At 40.5% G+C, this 19,917-nt stretch overlaps 1 protein-coding gene across 1 annotated transcript in view; it reads right to left on the bottom strand.

Annotated features, from left to right (window-relative positions):
- WDR27 (WD repeat domain 27) overlaps window positions 1-19,917 on the bottom strand; it is a 130,584-nt gene that overhangs the window by 39,472 nt on the left and 71,195 nt on the right. The gene's annotated exons all lie outside the window — the stretch shown is intronic.

Here is a 19,917-nt window from a genome sequence, read left to right as displayed (position 1 = left end):
AGCATTTCTCCTTTGACATAAATAATAGGATGGCATCTGAATCAACCTAAGCACTCAAAAAAATAAAGGAAAAAAGCCTGAGATGCAGAATTAACAATATTACTGTACCACAGAAATGACGGTGCTCTTAGGAGGATTATTTAGATGCTGTCCATATTACTCACTGTTACGACACAAAATAAGACAAACTTTGAAATTAAATGGTCCTGTTTCATAACAGCATCATAACAGAGTAATTTACCTTTGCTCCAGCAGGTGGAGGGGAATATTCATTGTAGAAAACAATATAGAGTTAAGTTTTGGAAAAATGAATCAGAGCCTAATTCTTAGGAAGGATAGGAAGGAAGAAATGGGGAAAGCAGAAAAAAGTGGGACTCTGGCTATTTTGTATAAAAAGCTCAGGCATTAAAGTAATGAGAAGAATGAAACTGCCAGCTATTTGTGCTGGCTAAACATATGATATAGAAATTTTTCAGACATAACCATCTATATGAGGTTTCAGTTTTATTTATGACATAATCAAAGATTTAGTATAACTTTATTCAAATTACCAGCAAAATATTTATTTAATGTGTAACTGTAAAATAAAAACTAGCTATTATATTCGAATATGGAGGTGACTGCCTTTGGGCTGGGGAAAATATGTGAGGTCCTTCATCCAGTCTTGTTAGTTTATGGAACTTTTACATCTCATATAATTTCTAAACATCTGAAATATCACAGAGATTTTCACTGTTTACAGATTACACAAATTACTATACTGGGTTAGACTAGCCCACTATCCTGCCTCTGGCAGTGGTCCAAAGTGTAAGTCCTGGAAATGAGAATGTAGGGAAGAATGTACTTTTAAGAATATTAAGATATCATAATAGACTACATATATCATTGCTAATATTCTGCTTGTAGAGCCTGAAATCTCATTTCACATTTCACAGAAAAAGGGGTTTCTATATATTTAATTTTACCTCTAACAGATTTCCTGGCCACGAATCTATCTAGTCTTCCACTAGAACAATACAGACTTTCAGCATTCACAGCATCACATGGTAAGGCACTCCAAAGTTTAATTACATATTATGGAAAATCACCTTCTTTCATTAGTTTTTAACCTATGACAGATTATCTTAGAATCATAGAACCATTTAGGTTGGAAAAGACCTTTAAGATCATTGAGTCCAACCATTAACACTGCCAAGTCCATCACTAAAGCACTTCCCTAAGCACCTCATCTGTGTCTCTCAAATACCTACAGGGCTGGGGACTCAACCGCTTCCCCGGAGAACACTGCTTGTGGTCACTGCCAATTGGATGTAATTCCATTCACCACCGCTCTTTGGGCTCAGCCGTCCATCCAGCTTTTTACCCAGCAAACAGCACACCCATCCAAGCCACTAACAGCCAGTTTCTCTAGGTGAATGGTGTGGGAAATGGTTTCAAAGGCTTTACTAAGATCTAGGAAGACAACATCCACAGCCTTTCCCTCATCCACTAGGCAGGTCACCCTGTCATAGAAGGAGATCAGGTTCATCAAGCAAGACCTGCCTTTCATAAGCCCATGCTGGCTGGGACTGATCTCCCAGCTGTCCTGTACACGCTGCGTGATGGCATCAAGATGATCTGCTCCATAACCTTCCCTGGCACCAAGGTCAGGCTGACAGGCCTGTAGTTCCATGGATCCACTTTCCAGCCCTTCTTGTAGATGGGCATCACGTTTGTTAACTTCCAGTCAACTGGGACCTCGCCAGTTAGCCAGGGCTGCTGGTAGATGACTCAAAATAGCTTGGTGAGCACTTCTTCCAGCTCCCTCAGTACTCCTGGGTGGATCCCATCCAGCCCCATAGACTTGTGTGCGTCTAAGTGGTGTAGCAGGTCACTGACCATTTCACCTTGGATTATGGGGGCTTCATTCTGCTCCCCAAGCTTGTCTTCCAGCTCAGCGGGCTGGGTACCCCAAAAACAACTGGTCTTACTGTTACAGACTGAGGCTAAGGCAGCAGTACGTACCTCAGCCTTTTTCTCATCCTTCGTCACTATGTTTACCGCACACCCAATAACTGGCGAAGATTCTTCTTAGCCCTCCTTTGGTTGCTAATCTATTTATAGAAACATTTTTTAATTGTCTTTTACAGCAGTAGCCAGATTAAGTTCTAGTTATGCTTTGGCCCTTCTAATTTTCTCCCTGCATAACCTCACAACATCCTTGTAGCCCTCCTGAGCTGCCTGCCCCTTCTTCCAAAAGTCAGAAACTCTCCTTTGTTTCCTGAGTTCCAGCCAAAGCTTCCTGTTCAGCCAGGCCTGTCTTCATCCCCACCAGCTCATCTTTTGGTGCATGGGGACAGCCTGCTCCTGTGCCTTCAAGATTTCCTTCTTGAGGAATGTCCAGCCTGCCTGGACTCCTGTACCCTTCAGGGCTGCCTCCCAAGGGACTCTGTCGATCAGGCTCCTAAACAGGCCAAAGTTCGTCATCTTCACCCTTCCTCCTACTTCTCCAAGAATCAAAAACTCTCATTTTGTGATCTTCATGTGACATCAAATAATTCTATACTGAAAGATGAACAACCACTCCTTATTCATTCTCTGCAGGCTACAAAATTTACTTATGATTTACTCATGAGCAGCTCCTCAGAGTTGCTTTGCTTCTGTGCTGAAGGATCTTTAGTTAGTTGTTTCCTCTGTCAAAGGTATACCATGTCTTTGATCAATTTCTTGAGTATTTTCTGCATCTTTTCCAATTCTATTAAGTTTTTCAAGATTAACAAATCAGATTTTGTACATAATCGTGTATTTATAATAACATGATGATGTCTCTTCTGCTTTCCATTTAATTCTTAATAATTCCTAACATTTCTTGGTTTACTCACTGCTACTGAAAATTAAACTCATGCTTACATGCATCTATTGAACCCCAAGATATTTTTCTAGATCAGTAGAGGCTGGCTCTGAGCCCATCATAAAGTCATAATTTGTTTTCCTTACCATGTGTATCACTTTTCTAAAATAGAATATCAGTGAAACTAGCGTTCTTTTTTTTTTTTGCCCCAGATGCTAGTAATAATTACTGCCTAGTTAGAACAGGGAAATGTCTGTTGCATCTGTTCTTTTTCAGAATTTTTATTATCTTATTTTATTGTCTGTCCTAACGACTTGTAGGTGACAGGTTTTTTTTTTTAAACAATTTTTAAAAAATTAATTTTAAACAATTTTAAACAAATAAATTGAATGGTGTATATTTCAGAACTTGACTAATTACTTGAGGCTGTAGTTCCTCAGACTTATCTGTAGCCATCTTCTTACCCACACCTTAAATGTTTGCTCTTATCTGCATGTCTCATGGCATCATAAAGACTTCCTGCAAGGTGAATTGGATCAATGCATTGATCTAGGTGGAGAAACAAAAATTGCCAAAGGATTTGTTTTACACTGACAGGGGCTTTTCTATGTTTTAGACTCCATACATTTCAATTTCAGGAATAAAATATGAGAGCATGCTCTGATATTTATTTCCATTGCTTTAGGCTAAATATTTTCTTCTAAATTATTCAAAATACTCACACACAAAACTTTGACAATTTTTTTTTAAGTGGTAGCAGTTTTTCAAGTGATGACATTCCTTTTAATATAAAGCCATTATTTTTCCCTTTGACTCTTCCAATCTTTCTTGGTTCTTCTGGAATGACTGAATGAATAAATCAATCAATGACAATAACGCTTAATATATCTTTTAGTTTCTATTTCTCTTTACTGAAGTATTATCTGGAAACATTCCTTTTAGTGTTAATGTTCCATGATCATGACAATGTTTTCCAAACAATTTGAAGAATTGTCTCCAAAATATAACTGCACTAACCTCTGAAATAAATCAAGCATTGATGAAATACTTAATCAGTGATTTTTCATGGTTTTTAGAATAGAAAAGAACAGAATATTTTCAGTTACAAGGAACCTACAGTTATCATCTAGTCCAACTGCTTGACCACTTCAGGGCTGACCAACAGTTAAGAGCACAGTCTGAACGCCTCTTGAAAACTGACAGGCATGAGGCATCAACCACTTCTTGAGGAAGCCTGTTCCAGTGTTTGACCACTCTCTCCCTAAAGATATGTTTCCTAATGTCAAGCCTGAACATCTACAGCTTTGAATGATTCCCTCACATCCTGGTTTCTGCCACAGCTTGAGAGCTGAGTAGCAGCACTATTTTGTCCTTGGGAGCCAAGTGGCAGAGAACGTGTCGGGGACATCCCACAGCTGTGCCCAGTGCACAGCCACCAAGGGCAGGGACAGGCCCCTAGGCCTTTCGGGCACAGGGACTGCCTTGGGACCAGCACCCCAGAGGGTGCTGGGTGGAGGGGCAAAGGGCAGGGATGTGGGGGGCCCCATCACCCCCATGTCACAGTGCCACAACCAAGCAATGCAGCAGTTACAATGCCCTGGGGCAGGATAAAGGGGACATCCTCCCATGTCCCACTCCCAGCCTGCCCGGCTTCGCCCTTGGGACAAACTGGCCTGGGGGCAGCCCAAAGACGTCCAAGAGGAAGTCCTCGAGAAACTGTTGGAAATACTTGGAGGGGAAGAAGACTAGAGGCTGGACAAATCTGCTAAGGGTTCTCTGCTGCAAGGCCAGCTCCTGGGGGGCCACTTTCAAAGCCCATCTGATGAATGAAAACCCTTTTCAGCTGGATAGCAGTGACAAGACCAAGGGAATGCCTTCTTGAGGAACACTACAGAGCTTGCTGTCCTCATCCCCTGCAGAGCCAACAGCAGCAGCCATAAGAAATGGGATGCACAGATGTTGCTAGGGGTGCCAGTGCTTTGGAGCACCCACTGGTGTCCTGTTAGTCACGGGAAGGATTCATGTCCCCAAGGTCGATCAGGCTGGGGGCATTTGGCCACTCTCAGGAGCCACTGAGATGGCTCTAGGTTGAGGGAGAATAGGGGTTGGGTATGTTCTAGGAGGCCTGACTGGCCTGTGTGACAAAGAGGCAGGGCTTGCTCACATGCTCAGGGAATAGCCTATCGCCAGCTCTGGGGTCAGGAAGGAATTTTCCCCGGAGGCAGATTGGCACTGGTCCCTAAGGGGTTTTGCCCTCCTCTGCAGCACTAAGCATGACCTCTTGTTAGGGCTTCCTCTGGTCCATCTTGGCTAGGTTACTGCCTGCTCCTCATGCCATGAAGATGGCCTCTTATGCCTTGCAGCCAGGGGGAGGAAGACTTTCCTTCCACAAAGGTGGGTTGGTAAAAGCCCACAAGGATTTTTTGCCTTCCTCTGCAACATTAAGCACGGCCCCTTGCCTGAGCTCCTTTGGGCCACTTTGGCTGGGTGCCTGCTGCTCATGCTTCATGAAGGTGGCTCTCCTGCCCACATCTAGGGGAGGAAGCTTTCTTTGTCCCCAAGGGTGGCTGGGCCCCAGGAGTTGCTTCTTTCCCTCCATAGTATTAAGCACAGGCCCTTGTCAGGGCTCCTCTGGGCCATTCATTTTGGCTAGATTCTTGCCTGCTGCTCTTGCACCTCCAAGGCACCACTCAAGCCCTGGCCCTCTCTGGCTCTATTTCCCATTGCAAGTTTGTAGCAGAAGCGAGCTCTGCCCGGCCCTTCGATCCATTTCCCCAGGTCCTCTTTCTTCTGCAAAACAGCCTGTGCTTGGAAGGGCTCCAGGCTTGCTGCACTAGCAGGAGCTGCCACTCTTCAGGTCTCCCAGCATGCAATACAAGGGCAGGGCAGGCACAAAGAGCCCTTCTCATGCATCACTGGCTAAGAAGCACATCCGAGCAATTTTTTGAAGGCAAAAAGTATGCTTGTCATCAATATGCATCATACTTTTGAAAATACTCCACAGTACCACACACCTCCGCTTCTTCTTTTGTGTGTGGTGGGTCCTGATCCTCATTCTTCAAGTTCTCACTCTTCAGGAAACAGGAGCTGTTTGGTCTGTATTCCTGCTGCTACTTTCTGTAGCTCTGTTACTTTCCTTTGCCAAACTGCAAGGCATGTTTTTCAAGCAAAACTGAAGAATGCATCAGCCTGCTCCTGGCTACACATGTGCATTGTGTTAATGCTTGTGAGCATTGGCTTTGAAAAAGATTCAGAAGGATAAAAAGAAATGAAAATCCTGTTTCCACGTTTAACCTTTGTGACGTGTCCTTGAATGTCTTTTTGGAGCTGAAAAACCCCTAGCATATCAGGCAAATAACAGTCTCATCATTATTCTGCTCATGGTGAGCACAGGGAGGGGAGCAGAACAGACTAGAATAGAATAGCGATGCTACGTTACGCCTAGAGTTACACATGACAAGCTATGGCCTAGGCCTGAGGGGCCCATTCTGGAGATGTCTGCAGCGCAGGTCCCAGGCTTATCCAGGAGAGGTCAGATATGGGCACACATACAACAGGGCTTGGGCAGGGACTGAAGGTCCCAGGCTGAGCTAAGACATCTCCCCATGGCCCTTGGCAGGAGATGGTGGGGGTGGGGTCCCAGGGCATGCCGGTCCCTGCCATTGATGCCGATGAGCACCCCCAGGACCCTGACAAAAGTAGATTTGCAAAGCTCCCTGCTATCCTTTAAACACTTACGTTTGGCCACTTTGGAGTATTGGGCCAAATGGACCTTCATGCTGATGAAGTACTGTTGTTCTCAGGCTCTTTTGTTTTAGCTTTTTTTCCCCAAGGAAAACAGTTCACACATTTCTAAAAATGAATACAAGGAGGGAAAAAAAAATCCACAGGGAAACGAACAGGTATTGCTAGCCTCAAAAAGTTTTGCAGCCATTTACTTCAGGAGCAGTTCCTGCCTCAGACGGAGGGCATGATCTCTGAGCCTCGTTAGCGTCGGAGATGTGGGGGTTTGCCATCCTGTGGAAACCCAGCTAAACTGGATGAACACAGAAGACTTTCAAAAACTGCACTTAACACATACTTTTTGCACATTTGTGCAGATGGTCAGATTATCGTAAGATTATCCACAGCTGTCACCTCCATAAGAAAGAAGGTATATGCCTCCTTCCCACAAAGTGACAGAGCCAATGCCTAGGCTGGGACACGACTACCCATTCAGTAGTGTGGGGCTGGGAAGCAATGTCATTAGAGCTTTCCTCAGCATGTACTGCTAGGGAAAGGAGGAGATAGGAAGAAGAATAGGTTAGAACAGAACAGAATTCAGCTGGAAGGGACCTACAACAACCATCTAGCCCAACTGCCCTGACCACTTCAGTGCCGACCAAAAGTTAATGCACGGTATTAAGGGCATTGTCCAAACGCCTCTTAAATATTGACAGGTATGGGGCATTGACCACCTCTCCAGGAAGCCTGTTCCAGTGTTTGACCACCTTCTCTGTAAATAAATGTTTCCTCATGTCAAGTCTAACCCTTCCCTGACAGATGCAGCTTTGAACCATTCCCATATGTTCTATCACTGAGTATCAGGGAGAAGAACTCAGTACCTCTCTCTCCACGTCCCCTCCTCAGGAAGCTTTAGAGAGCAATGAGGTCGCCTCAGCCTCCTTTTCTCCAAACTAGACAAACCCAAAGTCCTTTAGCTGATCCTCATCAGACATTCCTCCCAACCCTTTCACCAGCTTTGTTGCCCTCCTCTAGATACACATTCAAGGACCTTCACATTATTCTTAAATTGTGGGGTGCAGAGCTGCATACAGTACTCAAGGTGAGGCTGTACCAATGCTGAATACAGCAAGACAGTCACCTTTTTTGACTGGCTGGTTATATTGTGTTTGATGCACCCCAGGGTGCAGTTTGCCCTCTTGGCTGCCAGGGCACACTGCTGACTCACATTGAGCCTGCTGTCAACCAACAACCCCCAGATCCCTTTTTGCAGGGCTGCTTTCCAGCCGCTACTCTCCCAAATTATATTTGAGCCTGGCATTACCCCACCCCAGGTACAGAATTCAGTACCTGGACTTGTTAAATTTCACCCCATTAATCATAGCCCAATGCTCCAACCCATCTAGAGCTCTCTCCAAGGCATCTTGTCCCTCAAGAGAGTCAACAGCATCTCCCAGCTCAGTATCATCAGCAAACTTGCTAATTAATGGTGCATTCAACTCCTGTATCCAGATCATTGATAAATACATTGAACAGAACTGGCCCCAAAATCGAACTCCGAGAAACAACAATGTAGCCCCATTCACTACAACACTTTGAGCCCTTCCGTTCAGCCAGTTCTTCACCCAGCGCACTGTGAATGCACTCATTCCACAGCTGGACAACTTGTCCAGAAGGATGCTGTGAGGGACAGTATCAATGCCTTACTAAAATCCAAAAGAAGTACATCCACCACCTTTCCTTCATCCACTAGGCAGGTGGCCTTATCATAGAAGGATATCAAATTATTTAAACAGGACTTTCTCTTTGTGAACCTGTGCTCAGTGTGCCTGATGGTTGCGTTGTTCTTTAAATGCCTTTCAACAGCACCCAGGCAGGATTTTATACATAATTTTTCTACAAACTGAGGTTAGGCTGTAATTAAAAGCATATAAAAATAATCTCCTATGAAAATCTATTAAAATAACGTATACATCATAACCAGTGGTGAAAGGCTTGTGAACACTTCCAAGGTCTTTTATACTGCAAACATTGGACAAAGTGTTCATGTAAGCTTCGCTATTCTGCCTGGCCACTCAACACAGAAACCACTGGAATCAGAAAAAAGTTCAAGTCTATGACACACATACAGTTACTAAGATGTAATATGACTATAGGTTTCAGGTTGAACATCTAGAGAACTATTTTTTGATATCTTTGAGAGATCATCTGGAACACGTGGAAGGTACTTCCCCTCCAAAGGTATATAACCAAATAGTGAAAGGCACACTACCAGCTCAGTGGGTAAGAGAAGACTGTTGCTCAAAGCAGTAGTTTCACTGATCTCAGTGACACAATTCATGTAAATAACTACAAATAACTGGAGGAAACCGTAAAAACAAAACCCGATGTCATCCAGAAAGCTATTAACATAAATTAAAAGGGTCTGTTTTCTCTACCTTTGCCTCAACAGTGTAAGGATAAAGGTGTAAGGATACAACTATCCAACTTTATATCCTATCCTTTTTAAAACACAGACTATGTTGTTAGTGGTTTTCTCCTTCTCTTAATTAAATGTTCTGTAATATGTTGGAGGGCAATTAATAAACGAGTAGGAACACCAGGAAATTGCAAGAGAACAACAATCAACTATAGGGAGTGGCTCTTGACGATTCAAGTTTCTTTTACAACACATTTTTAACTTTAAGATCACATCTTAGATTATTGCATGCCAATTGTCAACTAAGCAAAAAGGTTTCATATTTTGTTATGGTATATGACAGGATAAAATGAGACCCTTATAATAAGATAAATGATGGACACTTTCCTGAGACCTTAATAAAATCAAATAAAACGTTATCTAATTTAATATCAATCTGCCTTAGAAAGAATCCAAAATGTGCATTTTGTATCAAGTAATTCCCTCATCATTTTTTCTTCCACTCTCTCCCTGATTCCAGTAATAACAGGCAATGAACCAATGTTTTGTTTTACTTCTCTGGGAAAACAGAAGTAAAATTACTAAAGCCACTGATATCAGTTGGCTAGAATTTCATGCTATTGCCATCATCCTCTGCTAATCCTTCTTCTGAGTCCTTATCTTGAGTTAAAAAGTGGTTCACCTGCATTCAGGTTAAAGAATAGTACACATACCGAGGTGACATTTCAAAAGATAATCTGCAGCTTTGTCATTTCTCTTTCTCCAGACCTAACTTCTCTCTTCAGTGCACAGTATAGGTCACTAACTACCTGGTCAGAGACAAAAAGGACAGTAGGAGAGTCAGTGTGACTCTCTCCAGATGTACTTAGCAGAGGAGCTGAAATGAAAGTCATAAATGTTGGAATAAGTCCCAGATGCAGGTGCATGGTGTGGTGTGTCAGTGGGAAAATTATCCATTTCTTTCAAGAATGGGTCTTAAATGACTAAGCAACTAACTGGATAGACTATAGCTACAATACTCTAAAAAACACATCACAGAGTGTCTCAGCTACTATGATATTCCAGACAAAATAGAAATACTTTGGCTGAATTATAAAAGAGCATCAAATCATAGAATCATTTAGGTTGGAAAAGGCCTCTGAGATCATCAAGTCCAACCATTAACGCAGGACTGTCAAGTCCACCACTAAACCATGTCCCTAAGCACTGCATCTACACGTTTTTTAAATGCCTCCAGGGATGGAGATTCCACCACCTCCCTGGGAAGCCTGTTCCCAGTTTTTCAGTGAAGAAATTTTTTCTTAATATCCAATCTGAACCTCCCCATGTGCAACTTGAGCCCATTTCCTTTTCTCCTATCACTCGTTATCTGGAAGAAGAGACCAACCCCCACCTGCCTATAGCCTCCTTTCAGGTAGTTGTAGAGAGCAATAAGATCCCCCCAGGTGTCCTCCCCTCCAGTTCCCTCAGATGCTCCTCATAAGACTTGTGCTCCAGCCCCTTCCCCAGCCTTGTTGCTCTGCTCAGGACAGACTAGCACCTCTGCATTGCCCTTGAAGGGAGGGGCCCAAACCTGAACCCAGTATTCAAAGTGCAGCCTCACCAGAGCACAGGGGGGTGATCACGGCCCTGGTCCTACCGGCCACACTGTTTTGGACACAAGCCAGGATGCTGTTGGCCTTCTTGGCCACCTGGGCACACTGCTGGCTCATGTTCAGCCAGCCATCAGCCAACACCCCCAGGCCCTTTCCCACCAGGCAGCTTTCCAGCTGCTCTTCCCCAAACCTGTAGCATCGCATAGGGTTGTTGTGACCCAAGTGCAGGATCCGGCCCTTCTCCTTACTGAACTTCATAATAGATGCATAGAGGAACCAATCCACTCAGACTACAATAGCAGCATTTTAATGCATAAATTACCATAAATGTTAAACATCTCAAATACCCTCTTCAGAAACACAGCGGCTAGAAACAATGGTAATTCCAGCTGTTGAATATTTCTATAGGATAAGAAAAAGAGTCACGGGATCCCCTTATCAGCATCTACTCTTCCCTGCCTTATCCAGCACACCCTGTAGGCCTGAAAGGAAGAAGGCAAAGCAGGAGTCCCCCCAGCTGCCATTTCAGCTCACAGAAAAACTTGTTATGGAGTGCAGAACCAGCACTTCTAAGCCTGCTGTACTTTATGCAGTGGGCTGCAAGAGAAGAGGCACAAAAGGTAGCTTTAAAGAATTTCTGCTTCCCGCCTTCCGCACACTATGCTGTACACAGTTCAGATACAGCCAGGAGCTGGGCCAAAATGTTTGGTGTGGCTATATCATACTCCATCGGACAGCTGGAATCATTTTATGTTGCTATTTTAATTTGAGACAGAAGTTGTGTCTGTTTTTCTTTTCGTATTTAATCTGTTAGCTAAGACTTAGCTTTCCTTTTTCCAAATGCTCATTTAGATTGCTGTTTATTCCATATTTCATTTTCCTTGTATTTTGTCTAATTGTATGTTTAATGACTAAACTCTGCTTTGTTTTACATCCTCTATACATTTGTATCATAATTGCCACTTGATTTGGCCCTAAGTTTCTTGAAGACTGTGTAAGAACTGAGAATCTATCTGGAATGCAAATGCTTGAACTTTAATTGAAGTGGGGGAAGAAGCTTTGTACCTGTTCTGCATGAAAGACCAGAAATTTTAAAACTGAAGTCTTCCCCAGAATGTTTTCTAGTAAGCAAATGTTCAGCTGCATTCTATGAATATTATTGACTGAGTAAGAGAAATGCATGATATCAACACTCTTCAAGATGGAAAGAAATGAGACACTTTAAGAATGTCTTCCTAGAATGCTATGTAAGATAACTAAATTCTAATTCCTACTTCTATACAAGAATCACAGCTGAACAAACTCCTAATGATTAGTCCTTTAGTTCTTCCTGTTTGGCAAAGCTTCCTCACTTCAGCTTCTCAGGACAGAGGAGGAGACTGTATTCAAAGTATGAAGTACATTTCACAAAATGCTTTTCTACATGCCCCTTCATGGAGCATGAAAAGTAGATGCTCATTTCCTTATTCCTTTCAATATTGTATTACTGGTTCCTGGAGGACAGTTGCATAGTGTGTGAAGGGAGCAAGAAAGGTTTATTTTATCTGGCAGCTTCTCTTCCTATCCTTTGAAAAGCAGTTTTTTCCTGAGGCATTGAGCATACTGATTTTCAGAACTGTTAAGTCAAAAACAACTTCTGGTTCTCAGCAACTCTGAAAACCAGGCCTTGGACATCTCACTTTTGCTATCTTTTTAGAAAAAGATGCTTAACTAAAAGTGCAGAAATTATAATTCTTAACCTTGCAGCTATCTTCCCTTACTTCTCTCTGCAGGGCTTTCATTCCCTCCCTTATAGGCACTCTCTTCATCTGTCAATATCACCACTTCTTTCCACATGTATGTTCTTTCCCTCCAGTTCTTGCAGTTAGTGTCCCCCATTCCCTCTTCACTCTCATTTTCTATCTGATGGTTTCCAGGAAGCTGTCTGTTCTCCCTATGACTACAGCTAGTGCCTTTCCTTGGGACTCCCAGCCAATCCTGCCTCTTTCCAGACCACAAGGGACGCCCTCCCTCCCTGTCTAGATAGTTTGTAAACAAAATTCACATTGAACAACTGAGCAACCAACTGTCCAGTACCACTTCTCTCAACCTAGTAGTGCCATTCAATAAAGTATCCACACATCTAAGAAGCACAGCAGATTTTGTGAAAAATGCACTATGAATCAAAAAGCTTGCCACTACAAATGTATTTATCTAAAATCACGTGGTGTACAGCTGTCGTTTGCTGGCAACACACTTAGAATGACTGGAGTACCCCATGATTAAACTGAATTATATTGTCCTTTCTAGCTTACAGAAGGCTTTTTCAAAATCTGCCATCCTTCCTCAGAGTTTTCATATGTACTTACAAGAACTTATTTGGTATAAACACATTTTTCTATAACATCAACATATATATTAATTGGCACACAGCATTACTGGGTTTCGTTAGAAACAGCAAAAGAAGTGGTCTTTCCACTATAAGCAGATATATACTTATATATATATATACACGTGCGGTGACGGCTGAATTCTCAGGGACTGGAACAATCCCAGTAGGACTATCTGTTGTGTCACGCTAAAAGGCTGTCCACAGGCTCGACCGACCACCCTCATAGCAGGAGCGTGGTACAACCCAAGGCTCTACATTCTTTTCCACCAAAGCAGTTTTTAAAAAGACAAGGGCCAAGATTTGCAAGATTAACTAGTGAGTTAAAGGCAGTGGTCAAACTAGACCCTGTAAGAAACCAAGTCCGTTTTGAAAATCTCCCAGAAATGGGTAAAGATGAAGCCTCTTTTTACCCCCAAGACACAGACTAGAACTAAATTCAGGACAAAAGACAAGCTGTACTTCTGTGCTTTGGCTGAATTTCTAAATCCAATTAACTGTTGAAAGTTGAATGGTTATGCAATTCTCTAAATCTGAAGACTATCTCGCATATTATTAAGAAGTTATGGGCTTGTAAACTACACAGCTGCATCAGTTAATGATTGCAATTATATTTTTTTAAAAAGCACTGTCTTACATAAAACACCCCAGAAGTCTCACTCACTTTCACAATGATTTGCTCAACAGCACTCAGGGTGCTGTTGCCATTTGCAGAGATCTTTTTACCCCAGTGTTTGTCCCAGTGAATACAACTTCCCCCTCTAATAAGTCTCAGAGTCTTGTAAGCATAATAAAGGGCACACGCAGCTGCCTTGGACTACTTTACACGTATGTCTTGGAACCGCTTACAAATTGATCCGGCTGGAACAGCCTTTAGCCCGTGAGAGTTAAGATACATTGTAGTAACTGCTATCCTGATTATTTTTTGTTCAATTAATACCAAGATAATAAAGCTGTACATTTGAGGATAAAAGAAGAGGGATATTGAACATGATGGTGAATGAAAATAAAAAGTTAATAAAATTTATTCAGACTGTTATTTCAGTAAATTGGATAGAAAAATTGAATTGATATGTTCATTAAATTTAAGAGATATCCACTCCAAATCCTCATTCAATTCTCTGAGATTACACAAATAAGAGTTCACAGACTTGGCTAACAGTTCAGGGAGAAGACAAGGAGAGAAATACGATCTCAGAAAGCAAGTATATGAACTCAGCAGCAGGCTTTTTTTTCTTTTTTTCTTTTTTTCTTTTCAATGCAGCTGTCGTCTTTAGCTAGATGTGAGTAAAGGAAATACCTTCTCACCATACACAAACTGCAGTACAGTGTTTGGCAAAGACAGTCTTCATACAAAGCCTGCATTACTGCACGCTACTGATCATAAAGACAACTAACGAAATTTCTTCCTCAGCAGCTTGAAGTAGCATGTAGAAAGAGAACAGGTTTGTGAACTGAGTGAAGAGTTGAAAACTTGATATTAAGATAACATCTGGACATGCTGGAAAAAACATTAAATAGTCTCTCTCTCTCAGTTTTCTCTGATTTGTCACCTAATTTTAAATCACACTGCATTGGAAGGTCCTCAGCCAAGCCAGCTAACCGACTGCAATTTAGCCCCAGCTCATCAAAAGAATGATGTAAAATATGCTAGCTTAGACAGCTATGGTTGCAAACAGGTTTTGTTTAACATTTACAATGGCATATGGGTACAAACTAAGAAAGCAGCACAGCACAGCAGATGCTTGAAGCCCTCTACAGTAGAAAGGCCTATGGCAAAAAAGACGTCTACAGTAGAGCAAGTGGGTTTGGGAATTCTTGTATTAAAGAATAATTAACAATTCAGTAATCCGTTTCTGCTCAAAAAAAGCATGCCTTTTCTTCTCCTTTATCAATAATTTCTAAGCAGGACATTACTATATTTAGAGAATTCTATTTTATAAGCAAATTAACTAATTGTTTTATATGCATAGTAGAGGCGTATTCAGGTCAGCTCGGGAAAATCTGTGAATTTCTTACACTTACAGCAAAGTGCCTCTTTTGAGATGAATAGTAACCTATTTGCAAAACCCTGTTCCTTCTGAAGCTAATTAAAATCCAAAAGAAAATAATCCATCTTCAGATTTTTACCAGGTATCCTTTTCCACAAATACACTTACATCCTTAGTCTCAGTGTTTAGCTTTTGGAGGCTTCAGTAAACCAATTCAAGCCTTCATGGATTTGGCTGCTTATCTCATACAGTACAAGAGGATCTCCATCCATTGGCTGCTACTAAGCTGCCACATTTAAGTGAGCTATCTGCCCTGAAAATAAATGTCCTGAGCGCTTGACTCACAGCTCCTTCTCAAGCCTTTTCATTGCTGCTTCTTTGCTCATTATGAGAGCAATCACACTCCCTCTGAAGTTTTTCTGACATGAATACATCTTCCCCCTAGATATCCAGGCTAGCTTACTTTCCATCTCCTGCTTCTACTTCTTTCATGAGTGTAAAAACTGTCACATTCAAGGGCCACAAATAAGATAAAGCATTCTACCAAATACTTTTTCAACAAATGTCTGTAGAAAACTTTTTAAAGCCTGATTTTTGCAAGTTACTCTAGTCTTCCAGCAGAAATTAAAATTGTAAAATACATTCAGAAAAGCACAAGAAAACCTAAATTTTTCAGAATTTTCTAGATTTTGAATTTGTTCTCCTGGAATAGAAGATCAGAAAAGCTGACAGCTGGCTGCTTATTCCTCTCAGAGATAAAATTACAGGAGAAAAAAACATCACAAAATTCCATTTACATTTAGTTTTGATACATTTGCGGATTACGAGAGGGAGTAATTGGGATTGACTGGGCCAAATGGTAGGGTCAAAATAGCCATGTGAAAGAGGTTTCCTGACTTTAGTGAGGTCATATTAGGGGTCAAGCTGGTCACAAGTTTTAAATTCACAAAGAGGAAAAGACAGTCCTGAGTCCTATGGAAGAATATAATACTGGGAGAAAAAAGTGCACCCTACGTAGGAATGAGACAACTAATTCAATACTCAAAGCTCAGCGAATTAAAGTCTTAAAAAGAATTTTCTGTATCACTACAAAAGCTACCTCCATTGTAAAAAAAATTATGATTAAGTGAACTATCAATGGTGAATCAAAATTGAAAAGAATGGAATTTTCATACAAGTTATTCTAAAGTAAAATCACCAGATGTGACCACCAGGAGAAGTACACTTTGTTAGCAGCTAGTAAAAGCTGGTAACTCCTATTTTCAGACAGATCCAAAACCACCTGTAGCCAATTCTCAATAAAGTGGTGGGTTTAGTTTTAAATTGTATTATTGTCGGAGAGACCCACAAACAAACATCCTTACTGGGAACATTAAACATGTCTCCTCTCCCTTCAAGCAGGTCAACATAAAATCAATATGAAATTTTCAGTGACTCTCATGCAAATTTACCTGTGAAAGAGATTTCCAGATCTCTACTATTCATTTAACTTTCTCCAGCTGCCAAGAAATGCACTTACGGTCAGCGATTATCTAACCTAAACATGCCACAATACCTGAAAGTGATGTTATTTGACATATAGCTGTACTTCTAAACATAAAATAAGACCTACAAATTAATGGAAAAAAATTCTATTGAGTAACAATTTAATACCTTCCATGCATGTAAATTACATATTTTACTGATAAACAGGCCACAAGTTGAACTTACATGGTAATCAAAAGATTTTAATGTTTTCTACATGACAATTTTAAATTGCCATGCCTTCAATGACAAGAGATTTCTCGAGTATGTGGACTATCACAAAATCAGAGAATATTCAATTTGCAGGAACTTCAGGAAATCTTATCATCTGACCTACTCAAAGTAAAGTCAACACTGAACCCAGACCAGATTGCTGGGGACTTTTTCCATTACAGTCTAGTTTTGTTTTGTGGTTTTTCTCCCTTGAAGTTATCTCCCAGTATATCAGTTCAGAGGTCACATCAAACTGTCATGTATTTACTTGCTTTAAATCTATAGACAAAGAGAATGGAACAGACTTGCCATATGTAATCCAACACAAATTATATTTTTGATTATTTTTCATCAAATGCCCTACATTGACTTATTGAGCATGTGTCTAAATATCTGTATACTTCAGACAGGTTGCCTTCTTAGGACTTAAAGAAATTATCTCATCCGATCTCTACTGAAAATATGGTCAACACTGAATTCAGTTCAGGTTGCTCAGGGCTTGTTCTATCAAAGTGTAGTTTGGGGTGGGATTTTTTTTTTTTTTTTTTTTCAGCTATCTCTCTGCTGTGTCTCAGTATGTAAGTAGATTGGTAGGAATACATACTGATTTTAAAGTCATGATTCTGTCATGAAAAAATAACTAACAGCACAGTCTATTGGCTCAGAGATTGGACCTTCTTTTTTTTTTTTTTTTTTTTCCCTAAAGCAACAATATTAGGACAATAATATGGTAGAGTGTACTTGGATGGTGTTGCCACACAGCGTTCACACAGCTTGTTCAAAGATGAAGCCAACACTCAGCTACACAGAAGCCACCCAAAAGCAGATGACGATAGTGTCCCCATTTGGTTTTGTCCTGCTTCAAAAGCATTTCATAGAGAGATGACTTATTGTTCCCATATTTGGAAGACAAGACCCCCACCCTGTTTTAACTTAGATTGGCTCAATTGTGTTAAACACTATGATATCCTTTAATGTATATAGCCTAAAATAGTTTGAAATTTGGTTGATTTTTTGGTAAGATAAACACTTTTCCGTACATAAGTTTTGAACAATGAGTAAAAACAAGAAGTGACAATGAGAAGCTAAACCTGAGAAATCATCTTGAACATAAATCTAAAATAAATGCAAAGCTTCTATCTTATTTCCCTTCTCAGGCTTTCGTAGCAACCATTTCATAAATCATTCCAGAGTACCATATGACAAAAGAAACAATGACTCATCAGTAAAAAAAAAACCACTATTATATCCATTTTTGGGGGGTGAGGGGATGTCCCCTCTTTTCTGGAAGATCATTTATGCAGGTAGAGTTATAATAATGGTTGGAACAAACTACCTCATGGACAGGTGCTGGGCAAGCAACCCTTGAACTGGAGTGCTGCCAGCACACTTCACCCTTGGCTGGATCTTTCCATGGCAGAAAGCTTAGCAATAATGTTTGAATTCACTCATCAGCCACTTCCCTTTTTTCACCCTTTACTCCTTCCCCTGCCAGCATTTCCCTTTGAATGCAATGGGGCTTTGTGCAGAGGTTATTCAGAAACCAATATAATTCCTAACTCTATTAATTCAGACTTCGGATGAAACAAGAATAGAATCAATTTAAAATCCCTAACTAGTGGTAGCAGTAGGTATAAAAATCTTCCAGTATTGGAAACTCTGGCTGCCTAATAAAAAGTCTTTCTTTCAAGGCATGGGATTATTCTTTTCTGATTCATTTGTGGTTTTCTCCTTTTCCACTTTACAAGCTTACTATTGCATTTCTTAACTTCTCCTAATGCCTTTGAATGTAACCATGCTAAATCCTGTATTGGAAAGCCCAAGTGATTTTTTGGTTTTGTGGGGGTTTTATTTGGTTCTGCAGCTCCCCCAAAAAACACTTATTTAGAAAGCATTTTGGAGTGCTTATTATACAGAATGACTTGGTTAACAGAATTCACATTTCAACTGTAATCCTTCAAAGGAGCAGTTTCTGCACATTCCTTGCTTTTTAATAAAGTGTTCCTGATGACACTAAGTTCAAAATGTTGCCCCAGAACTATATCTATGTAGACATTTGTCAGCTGGTTCAAATCCACAGCTTTTGCTTCTCAGGAAAGAGCTCTTCAAGAAAAGGGGGCCTGGTTCTTGAAGTTCAGATTTGAGTTTTAACCATAATACTAAATTGACTGTGTGATGCTTCGTAAAGTTTGGTATTAAAGGCTTTGTGCCCCAAGGCAACTTTCAGAGTTATACCAGTCCTGCTTGAATCCACATGGCTGTGGATGTTTATTGTACACTATTTACAGACTACGACCCCCTGATCAATAACCAATTTGCCTGAATTTAGTTTCTTCAAAATCTTGATTCATAATATTATTGCAACTGAGCCTCTAGACTTTTAACAGTTAAACTCTTAATAAGACATTTTCCACCAAAATGTATTCCAACAGCTGGACCACAGATCAGGATGCTGAAAGACTACAGTCAGCTCTATTCTTCAGTATATAACATCTTTTTTGCAGAAATGTGTTCAGTGCTAAACCTAAACTATTCTTAATCTGGGTGCAAAATTTAATAAACTATACCATTTGGTTGAATATAGCATTTTTTAATCCAAAGAGCAGAAATACATAATGTTCACCACAAGATAGCAATATACAACATATACACAAGAAATAAAATTTCCAGACATCCTAAAATCACAGCAATGCTAGCATCTTTGTTCACAAACGGAAGGATATATGTAAATGTGACAATATTCCCACACGTAAAAAAAATATACTTAATCCATAAATAGTTTTTAATAGTAGCAAGTACAGCCAGTGTTGAGGAGGCAGTGAAGTAAAGAGCAGCTACTGTACACTTTTTTTCATATCTAGTGACCATTGTTGTCCCTTTAAAGTAAGAAGTGTAGAAAGCAGAAAGCCTCAATGCAGTTTCAATACATGAAAACAAAAAAGGTAAGTCTATAGGATTCAAAACAATATACAAAGAATTCACATGACAAACTGTAGGGAAGCTCTGGTTTCAAGATAAAACTTAGGAAACAGACTCCTGTGTATACATTGCTGCTCTATAATTAAACCATTACACTAAAATATAATGCTGTTAACACAGCATAATATTAACAATCAGTAAAAAAAATAGGAACTGTCATTGCCTAATGCCTGACTTCTTTGGAGTACTTTTTACACATAGATAACTGAAAGGCTCAAAACACAGCAATAATAGCTTTTCAAAACATTGTGATAAATTTATTTCACCATTTATTC

This window comes from Falco naumanni, chromosome 6, assembly GCF_017639655.2.
Source record: "Falco naumanni isolate bFalNau1 chromosome 6, bFalNau1.pat, whole genome shotgun sequence".
In the NCBI taxonomy this organism is placed as follows: domain Eukaryota; kingdom Metazoa; phylum Chordata; class Aves; order Falconiformes; family Falconidae; genus Falco; species Falco naumanni.
The sequence above is the reverse complement of the archived record's forward strand: the minus strand, read 5'-3'. Positions and strand labels throughout refer to the sequence as shown.